Raw genomic sequence first — 11516 nt, 5'->3', positions numbered from 1 at the left:
ACAGTGGATAAGAAATTGGAGTTCTGGGTGAAAGGTTCTAATGTCCTTAACTTTTAAATTCTTGGTTGTAAATGTTACTGACCCTAAATAAAAGTGTTTCTAAAAACTATGAATAAATGCTGTAAACTAAATCAGTATAAACTGCAGATTACAGAGAGAATGTTGGTGTGAAACTGGTTCTATAATCACTAGACTGGAGTTGATCTGAGAGTAATTCCATTAAAAGGTTCATGTTCTCTCAGTATAAATGCCCAGTTCCTGGAAGAACCCAGAGTTTGTGAGAGAACATCCCAGAACATCCCAACTATAGAAACAGTATTAAGAAGTGATTATTCAGAGAAACAAACCAAGAGGTCATGAGTTATAAATGTGCTTTAATCTGTGTCGAGGATGGAAATAAATCAGTGCCTGCAGTTACAGGTGTCTTTTTAATATAACATCAATTTGGTTTAAATAATGATACAAATGAAGCATTTATGAAAAAATAAAAGCTAATTCATGGATGGAGAAGGTTATTATGTTGTCCGAGTCTATTCTAATGGATTACGTTAGATTTCGATGATCATCTTCACCCAATCCACCTCAGTATCTACACACATCCGTAATCCCTTTTTTGTTGTAAGACTGCAGAAGAAAGAAGATAAACATGAGGAGAGAACCAGAATCTGTGAATCTCATCATTTAGATTAGATTTTGAAATCCTCTGAGAGAATTTAAAATGAATAAAAAAATAAAGTTAAAATGATAAATCGTACATGAGTCCAGGAAGTGTGCAGTCAGATCTGGTTTCCTCCACAGAGATGATGTTCGCTGCAGGAATTGGTCTTTTATGAAACTCAAAACAGCACAAATCTGCTCCACGCGCACTTGTGACAGAACATTTCATTATCTTGTCTTTTATTTCAGACCGACTGATGATCTGCTTCACCCAATCCACCTCAGGATCTACACACACCCGGAATCCCTTTTTTGTTGTAAAACTGCAGAAGAAAGAAGATAAAGATCAGGAGAGAACCAGAATCTGTGAATCTCCTCATTTAGATTATATTTTGAAATCCTCTGAGAGAATTTAAAATGAATAAAAAAATAAAGTTAAAATGATAAATCGTACATGAGTCCAGGAAGTGTGCAGTCAGATCTGGTTTCCTCCACAGAGATGATGTTCGCTGCAGGAATTGGTCTTTTATGAAACTCAAAACAGCACAAATTTGCTCCACTCGCACCTGTGACAGAACATTTCATTATCTTCTCATTTATTTTAGAATAAAGGCTGGAGTTATACTGAAGTCATGAGACATTTTTAATGATCTACATCAGGGCTCTCCATGTTTTTTTTAGTTCGGTCTCCCTGAAGTGGTTTATTATCACTGATTATTTTTACAACCTGATACTATTGAAACTACTACTAATAATAATAACAAGGAAAAACCATAACTAATAATAAGGTGAGCTTTATCTTACTCTGAGCCATCGTGAAGGACTGAAGGCAAGTGAGAACCAGCAAAACCATCAGGAAAGAAGGAGAGAACATGACTGCTGATGGTGAGAGTGATTAGAGAGTTGATGATGTTGATGATGATGATGATGATAAAGAACACTGTGGTGGAAATTCACCAAGAAAAGAAATTCCAGGAAGGAGACTTAATAGTCCACACAAAGTCAGAATCAGAATCTCTTCCTTCTCTCCTCTTCAGCAGCTTATATACAGATACGGAGAAAATGAACGTCAGGATCAGGGGAGGATCAACAGAGTGTTTACTTCATACTTGTCTCTGCTTTTCCTCTGTAGATAAACAGAAGTGTGTTTTATTAACTCCTGGTTTAGAGAAAACAAAAAAAAGTTTAGTTTCTGAACTACAAATAATACATGAACAAACCTAACGTAGACATCTTCCAGTCTCGAATGAGAAGGAGCAAATCAGATTTATTCCAGTCAATTCAGGCCCGTCCCATGGAGCTCTCGGGAGTTATAGACACTGAACAGGCATAACAATATAACCACCCCCCTAATATTGTGTTTTTCCCCTTTTGCTGCTAAAACAGTCGTGAGCATCAACAGCATGACCTTTTTCAGCAGTTTGAGCTTCAGGAGCTCGTCTGTTGATCGGACCACACGGATTAGCCTTCACTCCCCATGTGCTTCAATGAGCCTCGTCCCCCACGACCCTGTCACTGGTTCACCACTGTTCTTTCCGTGGGGAAGGGTTCCTTGCACTTTTGATAGATACTCACCACTACAGTCCAGGAACATCCCACAAGAGCTGCAGATTTGGAGATGCTCTGACCCAGTCATCTAGACGTCACAATTTGTCAAACTCGCTCAAATCCTTACACTTAACCATTTTTCCTGCTTCTAAAGTCAACTTTGAGGACAAAATGTTTACTTGCTGCCTAATAAATAAATCCAACAGGTGCCATGATGATGAGATCATTAGTGTTCTTCACTTCACCACTCATAATTGTTATAATGCTATACCTGATTGGTATATGAGGTGGTATCAAAAATTATGAAAACAGAACATTTTATAGATTTTTGATTAAATGGAACCAAATTAAGTAAATGAATCATTTTGATGAAAGAGATTTAAAGAGCCGAGTCACTAAAATGATCCGATCTTTCAATCTCTTTTTTATTCAGTGTATCAATAAATACGACTCATAAAACTCACTAATAAAAGTCATTTCTTTTAGCTCTCAAATGATTCCGTTGCAATTTTCAACAACTGTTAATACACAACCATTTACACTTCATTAATCCTGGAAAGCAGGATGTGTGGGGGATTAAGGGGGATTTGGTTGGGATGGAGGGGTAAGAGGATCTTTATCAAATCAAATCAAATCAAATTTTATTTGTCACATACACATAGATACAGAGTATGACATGCAGTGAAATGCTTTATACGACTGTCCGGCATGAGGTAAGGGCATTTAGGGCATTTAGGGTTCTTTAGGAACGGGTGGGGGTCGGGGGGCGTTAAAATTTTTCTATCATGCGTTTAAATGTAAAGATAAACGAGTGAACACTCAGAAAAACAGGAAAAATTTGTCAAATGTCAGGATCTTCCGGTTTAGTGGGGCGCACTTCCGGTTCCCAGGTGCGCACTTCCCGGCTGGCGGCCATCTTGCTGTTTTTCCCGTGCCTCCTGGTATTTGAGGACAACCAAGACTTTAGCTCAGGGCCAGATTATCTCACCGGCTTCCTAAAGTCCCTGGGATTATTCCTACCATTCTGTCTGCTCTGGATTCCTGCTCTTGTTCCTGACCCCTGTTCTGCTTTACTCTGGTTTTGAACTCTGGACTGCTTTTTGGTTTGTGTTTCTGCTCTGCCCTTCATGGTTCTGTTCGCCGGTTTTCTAAATCTTGGACTGTTTTTGGTTTTGGTTTTGCCTGAGTTTTGCTAATGACGTGGTCCAGACCTCAGCAGAGGGCGTTTTTCCACCTCATTACCTGGAGGCTCGCTCCACGCTTTGTTCGGCCTTGTCTGTGTTTTGACCCTGGGCTGTTTTTTTTTTTTTACTTTGCCTTTGCCTGTGCCCAATTAAAACCTGCTTTTTTTCCTTACTTCCTTTGTGCATCCTGCATTTGGGTTTCTCTCTTCTGGTCGTGCATCATATCACGTGAGCTCACTGACATAAGAAGCTTTATGCAAATCTTCATGAAGGCAACAACAAATGAACCACAGGTTATTTGCATGTACAACACACATTTGTGTGTGTGTGTGTGTGTGTGTGTGTGTGTGTGTGTGTGTGTGTGTGTGTGTGTGTGTGTGAGTGAGAGAGAGACAGGGAAAGATGAACAATTCAAAGCGCTTGAATACCATCAACATGGACTTCTTCTAAAATATAAACCCTGAAAATGCTGAAATAATTAATGCGTAAAAAATTAATACATTTATTTCGGCTCTATAGAATAAGATTAGGTTACATTTATGTTTAGATTTTTATTATCATTTTATAGCTTTTATAGCTTCATTCTCTGTAGTGCAGGTTTATACTGTATTAATGCTCTCGTTCTGATACGTTTCTATAGCAACAGTTCAGTCACAGTGACGTGTACAGCAGACGCTCCACATACACCCGTTAGAAATGTGTAATTGTTGATATGGTGACGTTTACAGAGATTTATGTTTGAACATTTATAGAAGTCTCCAGTCTTATAGGAATATATTTAATTAAAACATCAATTTGCTTCAAGAACATTCTGAAAAGATAAAGCTAATTTATGGAGAGGCTTTTTTTTTTTTTATGAGGTCTGATTCTATTCTGATTATTTATTGAACCCACTCCATCTCAGGATCTGCGCATAACCAGAATCCCTTTTTGGTTGTAAGACTGCAGAGGAAAGAAGATCGAGGTCAGGAGAGAACCAGAATCTGTGAATCTCCTCATTTAGATTATATTTTCAAATCCTCTGGAAGAATGTAAAATGAAGAAGAAATAAGAAAGTTAGAACCATAAATCGTACATGACTCCAGGAAGTGTGCAGTCGGAGCTTGTTTTCTCGACAGTGATGATGTTCGCAGCAGGCACTCGTCTTTTATGGAACTCATGACAGCACAAATATCCCCCAGTTGCTCCTGTGACATGTGGTAGTGGTGGCAGTCACATGGTTGGGTGGAGCAATTGGAATGATGGGTGTGTTTCACTTCACTAAATTAGTGAGTCTATAAAGGAATTCGTAGGTGTCTTGTTGAAGTCAGTTTTCCATGATTACTGGTGACGTCACCGGATATCCAGCGCAGCTGGGAGATGTTCGTGTGATAAAAAACATACCTTGAATTGGGTTTTGAGGGTGGTTTGAGTTCTTCTTTGGTGTGGACTGAGGAATCCAGCTATTATCAGGTTAAAGCAATCCCACTTCCCTGTTTTGAGTTTTTCTCCGCACCGTGAACTGTTTTTTTTCGTAATTTGGAAGTAGGGAACTGAGAGCCATTGTAGCAGGTTGTCTGTGGGTCGCTGAAGTGATGAAGGTGGTGCATTTCTGTACCGCCGTTTTCTTCTATTTACGTTCGGAACACCAGCGTGGGACGCATGTTCTGGCCATACAGTGCTGTGGCTGATTACCAGATTAGCTAAGGAGCCTGTTTGAGTGTTCGACACTCTGATAATCAGCTGGGAGGTGGCCTGATGAACTGCTGCCATACATTTTCGCTTTTCTGAGGGGTTGGAAGATCGGGATGATTACTCAACAGTCATCAGAGTGCTAAGAGGTCATGTGTTTCTTTGTGAGGTGTATTAAATGGGACTGATTGTTTTTATTCATTTGTTTGTATTTTCTTTTGTTGTGCTTTTACGGCCATCATTGTTCACTCGTATTTTTGTTTTCTCTTGTTGTGGTTTTCTTCATTGTGTCTCTGTGTGTGTGTGAGCAGGTCATTTGGCTTGACCATACTGTGGTTTGCTTCTTCTCCAGGGGTCTGGGTGACCAGTTCTAGTGTGAGGAACAAGTTCAAATCTGCTTGGTGTTGGTTTCCTTCAGTGTGCAGTGTCCAACAGGGGGTGTTGTGTCGTATAAGTGCACGTGTGCTTGCTGTGTATACGAGATCAATAGAGTGAGGTCCTCAGCCTTGGAGTGATAAATGACAACAAAAAGTGTTGTCATTTAAATTCTGTCTCATGTCCTGACTCAGCTGTAGTTGAACCTGGGTTCCATAAATATTTCTTTATAAAGGGTGATCCCTGTTATATGAGCTCCCAGGGTGGCGTGGTTTCATTAGTAAGATTCTTAAATGCATTTTTTAATCTTACTAGTAATTCTCTATTTGCAATACATTTTCTTTGGGAACAAGTTGGACCTTCCGGCGCCACAGACAGAACAATTAATTATCTTCTCATTTATTTCACACTAAAGGCTGAAGTTCTATTAAAGTCATGAGGTATTTTGAATGATCTATATCAGGTGTCTCTGAGTGTTTCTGTGAGTTCAGGCTCATTGAAGGGTTTAGTAACACTGATCATTTTCACAACCTGATAATACCAATAACAATAATAAAAATAATACTAATAACAATAATAATAATAATAATAATAATAATAATAATAATAATAATAATAATAATTGGGACTTAAAACGTACCAACAACAAAGTGAACTTTATCTTACTCTGAGCCATCATTAAGGACTGAAGGCAGGAAAGAACCAGCAAAACCATCAGGAAAGAATGAGAAGACATGACTGCTGATGCCAGTAAAGACTATAGCAATGAAGATGATGATGAAAAAAATCCAGGAACGGCACGTAATAATCCACACAAAGTCAGAATCAGAATCTCTCCCTTCTCTCCTCTTCAGCAGCTTATATACAGATATTTAGCACAAAGAGGGAGGAGAAAGGAAAAGTCAGGATCAGGGGAGGATCAACAGAGTGTTTACTTCATACTTGTCTCTGCTTTTCCTCTGTAGATAAACAGAAGTGTGTTTTATTAACTGCTGGTTTAGAGAAAACATTACTCTCATCACGGACACATTCATCTTCTATCAGCATTAAAATACTGACTGTTCTCATTTTACAGTGTTTCCATAAATCTTCTAGAAAAGCAGTTACAGAATATCATTTAATATAAATGTTTCTATATTATAGTTTTATCTTTCCTGATGGTAGCAGAATGAAGCGTGTGTGTGAGGGGTGTGTAAAGTGTGTGAAGTGTGAGGGGTTTGTGGGGTCGTCCACAATGCTACAAAAATGTTTGAATATATATTGAATATATTTATTTATTTATATTTTAATAAAAATAGTCAACAGAAATGCTGCATTAACCCCGCAATAATAAAATGATTGATGTTCAAATAAATTTGCGTTAACATTTTATTAATGCTTTAAATTTGACACCCCTAATTAACATATTAATATAAAACAATTTTCTAATTTTGACAAATTTTGTTCCTGGTCATGTTTACATCGCTGACTCCGTCTGTCTCGTCTTCTTGTGGCCTTTTGCCTGCTTGTTGTTGACTTTGGAAACCAGCCCATATCTGTGGTGTGTGAGAGCCAGGAAATAATACACCAGTGGGAGATTAAAAAACACACAGAAAAAATATTGACATTTCACCAAATAGAATAAATCTAAAGTAACGAGTCTGTTTTAAAAATGTAAGAAGTAGAAACTACAGATATTTGTGTAAACATGTAATGAGGGAAAGTAAAATGTTGTTCAAAAAATAAAAAGTAAAGTAAATACAAAAAAAAGTAAAATCTACTGAAGTACAGTAACAGTATTTGTACTACCGTATTTTCCGGACTATAAGCCGCTACTTTTTCCCCACGCTTTGAACCCCGCAGCTTAAACAATGAAGCGGCTTATTTATAGATTTTATAACATTAGACCAATGAAATTGGGGAATGGGTTCAGGTAAACCAATGATACTCTTTATATTAAATCAGATGCGCTCCCACTGAATCGGGCCGCACCACATCATAAATATGGATGATGTTCCTCTGATGTTTGACCTGCCGCTCACTCGGACTGTCTACAGGAAATGTGAATCATTCGTCACGCTGAAAACAACCGGGCATGAAAACACACTTCACCTGTGTTCTGAGCTGCACAGCATCGGGAGAAAAGCTTCACTGATGGTGATTTTTAAACGCACAACGATGCCAAAAGATAAACTCCAGAGAGAAATAGTTGTGAAACAAAGGAGGAAGACAGTGAACAATGACTTTCTTGGTCGGCTACTGTTTAGATACAAGCCGTTGTAGCGCGTTAAGTCTGGGTGAAGGGAGAGCTCGCTAACTCCAGTTACAACAGAAATCATATAGGCACAGACAGGTTTCCAAAACTCGTGCTTTTTTATTTTTCTTGGCAACAGCGTTACGGTTTAGTCAAAGAACCTTAGAAATGAGCAGCAGAAAATAATAAGGACATATTCCTCGGTCTTGCACACACGCAGTTATAGCGTAAAAATGCGGTGGCAGGCTATTCCCAAAATGCCGCTCTACTCTTAAAGGAGCCACAACATATTTCACCCATTACACTGTGTAACAGACACTGTCTTTCATTAAAGACTGTGTAAAATTCATTAGTTTCAGCGTAGACACTTACACTTAAATCTGATTGGTTGCAGCTTATAGACAGGTGCGTCTTATTTATGTTTAAAATAAAAATCTGGCTTATATTTGGGTGCGCTTAATAGCCTGGAAATGACGGTACATACTGTATATACACACACCTGAATTTCTCACGCACTGTAGATGTTATTCTCTGATCAATCTGCGCTGTTGGGGGCACAAGGGGCTTTTAGACACGCCACCGTTTCTGAGTGAAACGCTTTACTGCTTTCAGCTTTTTGTCTGTTTATTGCTGTAAAAGTCTTCTGTTTAAAAGTGACATGAATAAATGCTGTAAACTAAATCAGTATAAACTGCAGAATACAGAGCGAATGTTGGTGTGAAACTGGTTCTATAATCACTAGACTGGAGTTGATCTGAGAGTAATTCCATTAAAAGGTTCATGTTCTCTTAGTATAAATGCGCAGTTCCTGTGTATAAATGTTGCATAAACAAAAACACCATATTGATGATCACACACACCTTCTCTGAACTTCGTGGTTAGAATTTTTCCACAAGATGGAACCAGGATACACAGAAAAGCAGCACAGGAAATTCATTTTCTTCTTTTTTAATATATTATAATATTATTATTATTAATCTTATAATATTCTTATAATCTCTTTCTCTATTGAGACATATTTCTGAAGCTGTCAGTTGACATGAAAACACAGAAATGTTAAAGTTGTTAATGTTAAATGAAATTCTGAATGTTAAAGAATGTCATTAAAACTTTTATTAACTGGATTCATTTGATTCACTTTCATTAATCCTGTCCATTTATGGAAAAAGTGAATTACGTGAAAGAAAACTGATTTGTTGATAGAGATTTGAGGACGGGGATGAGGTGGACTTTGGATTATTCTTTCAAACTTGATCTGATCGATTCATTTCATGTGTTTCTGCACCCACGCGAGTTCAGGGTCTACACACACTGGACAGCTGTTCTTCAGTATAAAGCTGCAGAGCAGAAAGAAGATTTACATCAGTAAAACATAGAACTGAAAATAACTAAACCCCAAACTACTGAAATTATTAAAACATATAAACATATTAAACAAAATCACAATGCAATAATGGACATTAAATAACGACTATTTAATAGCTTATTATATGTAAATGAATAAACATGTGTTCTATAATAAGATATGAAACACTTTTATATCCAGTATAAAATGCAGGTCTGTGTCACTGTTGTTGAATCCTGGATCCGGATTAGTTGCCAGGTGTTGATTAATTCTACAAAACAGCAGATCTGACAGTAGTGCAGGTTTGTACTGAATGAATGGCTCATTTTGGTACATTCACATTCCACAAACACGGATTAAAAACGTGAAATTGTTGATACGGTGACGTTAAGAGAGATTTATGGTTTAACATTTCTAGAAGAAGTGTAAAGTGTCAGACGTATTTTTTTATTAAAACATCAATTTGCTTTAAGTAACATCATAAAAAAGAAGCATTCTGGAAAAAATAAAGCTAATTTATATATAGATTTTTTTTGTGTGTCGTCTGAGTCTATTCTGATCATTTACTTTTGATGATCTGCTTCACCCAATCCACCTCAGGATCTGCACATATCTGGAATCCCTTTTTTGTTGTAAGACTGCAGAAGAAAGAAGATAAAGGTCAGGAGAGAACCAGAATCTGTGAATCTCCTCATTTAGATTATATTTTAAAATCATCTGATAGAATTTAAAATGAATAAAAAAATAAAGTTAGAATCTTAAATCATACACGACTCCAGGAAGTGTGCAGTCAAATCTTGTTTCTTCCACAGAGACGATGCTCGCTGCAGGAATTGGTCTTTTATGGAACTCATAACAGCACAAACCTGCTCCATTCACTCCTGTGACAGAACATTTCAGTTTCATTTCAGACTAAAAGCTGGAGTTATACTCAAGTCATGAGGCATTTTTAATGATCAACATCAAAAATCTTCAAGTGTTTGGTGAGTTTGTCTGCCTGAAGTGATTTATTATCACTAATTAGCTGATAAGCTGATAAACAAGCTGATAATAACTACAAGTAATAATAACAACACCAATAAATAAATAAATACAATTAATAAAATAATAATAATAATAATAATAATAATAATAATAATAATAATAATAATAATAATAATAATAATAATAAAATTAATAATAAAAAATCTTAATTAACAATAAGGTGAACTTTATCTTACTCTCAGCCATCATGAAGGACTGAAAGCAGGCGAGAACCAGCAAAACCATCAGGAAAGAACGAGAGAACATGACTGCTGATGGTGAGAGTGATTAGAGAGGAAATTCCAGGAAGGAGACTTAATAATCCACACAAAGTCAGAATCAGAATCTCTCCCTTCTCTCTTCTTCAGCAGCTTATATACAGATATTTAGCACAGAGAGGGAGGAGAAAGGGAAAGTCAGGATCATGGGAGGATCAACAGAGTGTTTACTTCATACTTGTCTCTGCTTTTCCTCTGTAGATAAACAGAAGTGTGTTTTATTAACTCCTGTAAGCCAGTGGTACTCATTCAGCACTACTGAATCTGAAGGCCCTGGGCAGAATAGATTGACATGGCAGCACATAGAGGCTGAAATCTGCTATGAAATCAGTGCTTCTGATAGTGTTTAGGTGGGCAGAGAAGGCCATGCTGTCCCTGATGGCCCACCACAGCATAAACATATAGCGGTGTATTAACAATGTTTATTTACATAATCTAATATTGATACTACTACTAATAAAAGGTGATCTTTATCTTACACTGGGCCGTTGTGAAGGACTAAAAGCAGATGAGAACCAGCAGAACCAATAGGAGAAAACAAGAGATCATGACTGTTGGTGATGATGAGGATGAGGTTGATGGTCACTTTGTGATCTCAATGGTATTAATGCAGATATCCCCTAATTCTTCAGTTGATAAAGTTGGTATTAAGTGGAGTTGTTTGGGTGTTTTGACTCCAAGAGTCCAGGCCTTGATGGGTCCGAGCTGTTTTAGTGAAACATTTAGTCAATGTAAATGTCTGCAAGACAGTTTAACTGTTTTTTGTTGTCATTACAAGTTCATTTCAGTTCATGGAAATTTAAACAGAAGGTTAAAAATTAAACGTAACGTTCAGAGAATGTGTATGTGCATGTTTCTTTAAACTATGTGATGTACACGTGATGCCAGACATGGACACGTGAACATGCTGATATGAACGGCTTGCACAAATAACTACCATTTATCTGCATGTGGTTCAAAAGGCGCACAAAGTAACTGTTAATATTGTGTCTAATATTATAATGTTTATGTGCTGTAATGTAGAATGTGTTAAGTATTATATATATAAGTTGTATATAAGTGTATTGTGTATTGTAATGTTGTGATTGGGACTAATTATGAATGGATTGTGTTTGTGGATGTTTATTGTGATTGTGAGATGTGAATTTGAATATATGTTATATCTTTATATTTTTTATAGTTTTCACGGTGTTTGAAGAGAG

The 11516-nt window shown here is 37.1% G+C and overlaps 1 long non-coding RNA gene across 2 annotated transcripts; it reads right to left on the bottom strand.

Moving 5' to 3' along the window:
- Window positions 1-357: 357 nt before the first annotated feature.
- Window positions 358-10430, bottom strand: LOC310725924. Of its 2 annotated transcripts, XR_014533551.1 has the most exons (4): window positions 10234-10430; window positions 9783-9894; window positions 756-980; window positions 358-624 (listed from the first exon to the last, which is right to left on the bottom strand). It is a non-coding gene; the product is annotated as an uncharacterized lncRNA (long non-coding RNA). The 2 variants fall into 2 exon arrangements; XR_014533552.1 differs by lacking the exons at window positions 358-624; window positions 756-980 and adding an exon at window positions 8767-9651 and having other exon boundaries at window positions 10234-10415.
- Between the last annotated feature and the right edge of the window lie 1086 nt (window positions 10431-11516).

This window comes from Silurus aristotelis (assembly GCF_946808225.1).
Source record: "Silurus aristotelis genome assembly, chromosome: 5".
NCBI classification, from domain to species: Eukaryota; Metazoa; Chordata; class Actinopteri; order Siluriformes; family Siluridae; genus Silurus; species Silurus aristotelis.
The sequence above is the reverse complement of the archived record's forward strand: the minus strand, read 5'-3'. Positions and strand labels throughout refer to the sequence as shown.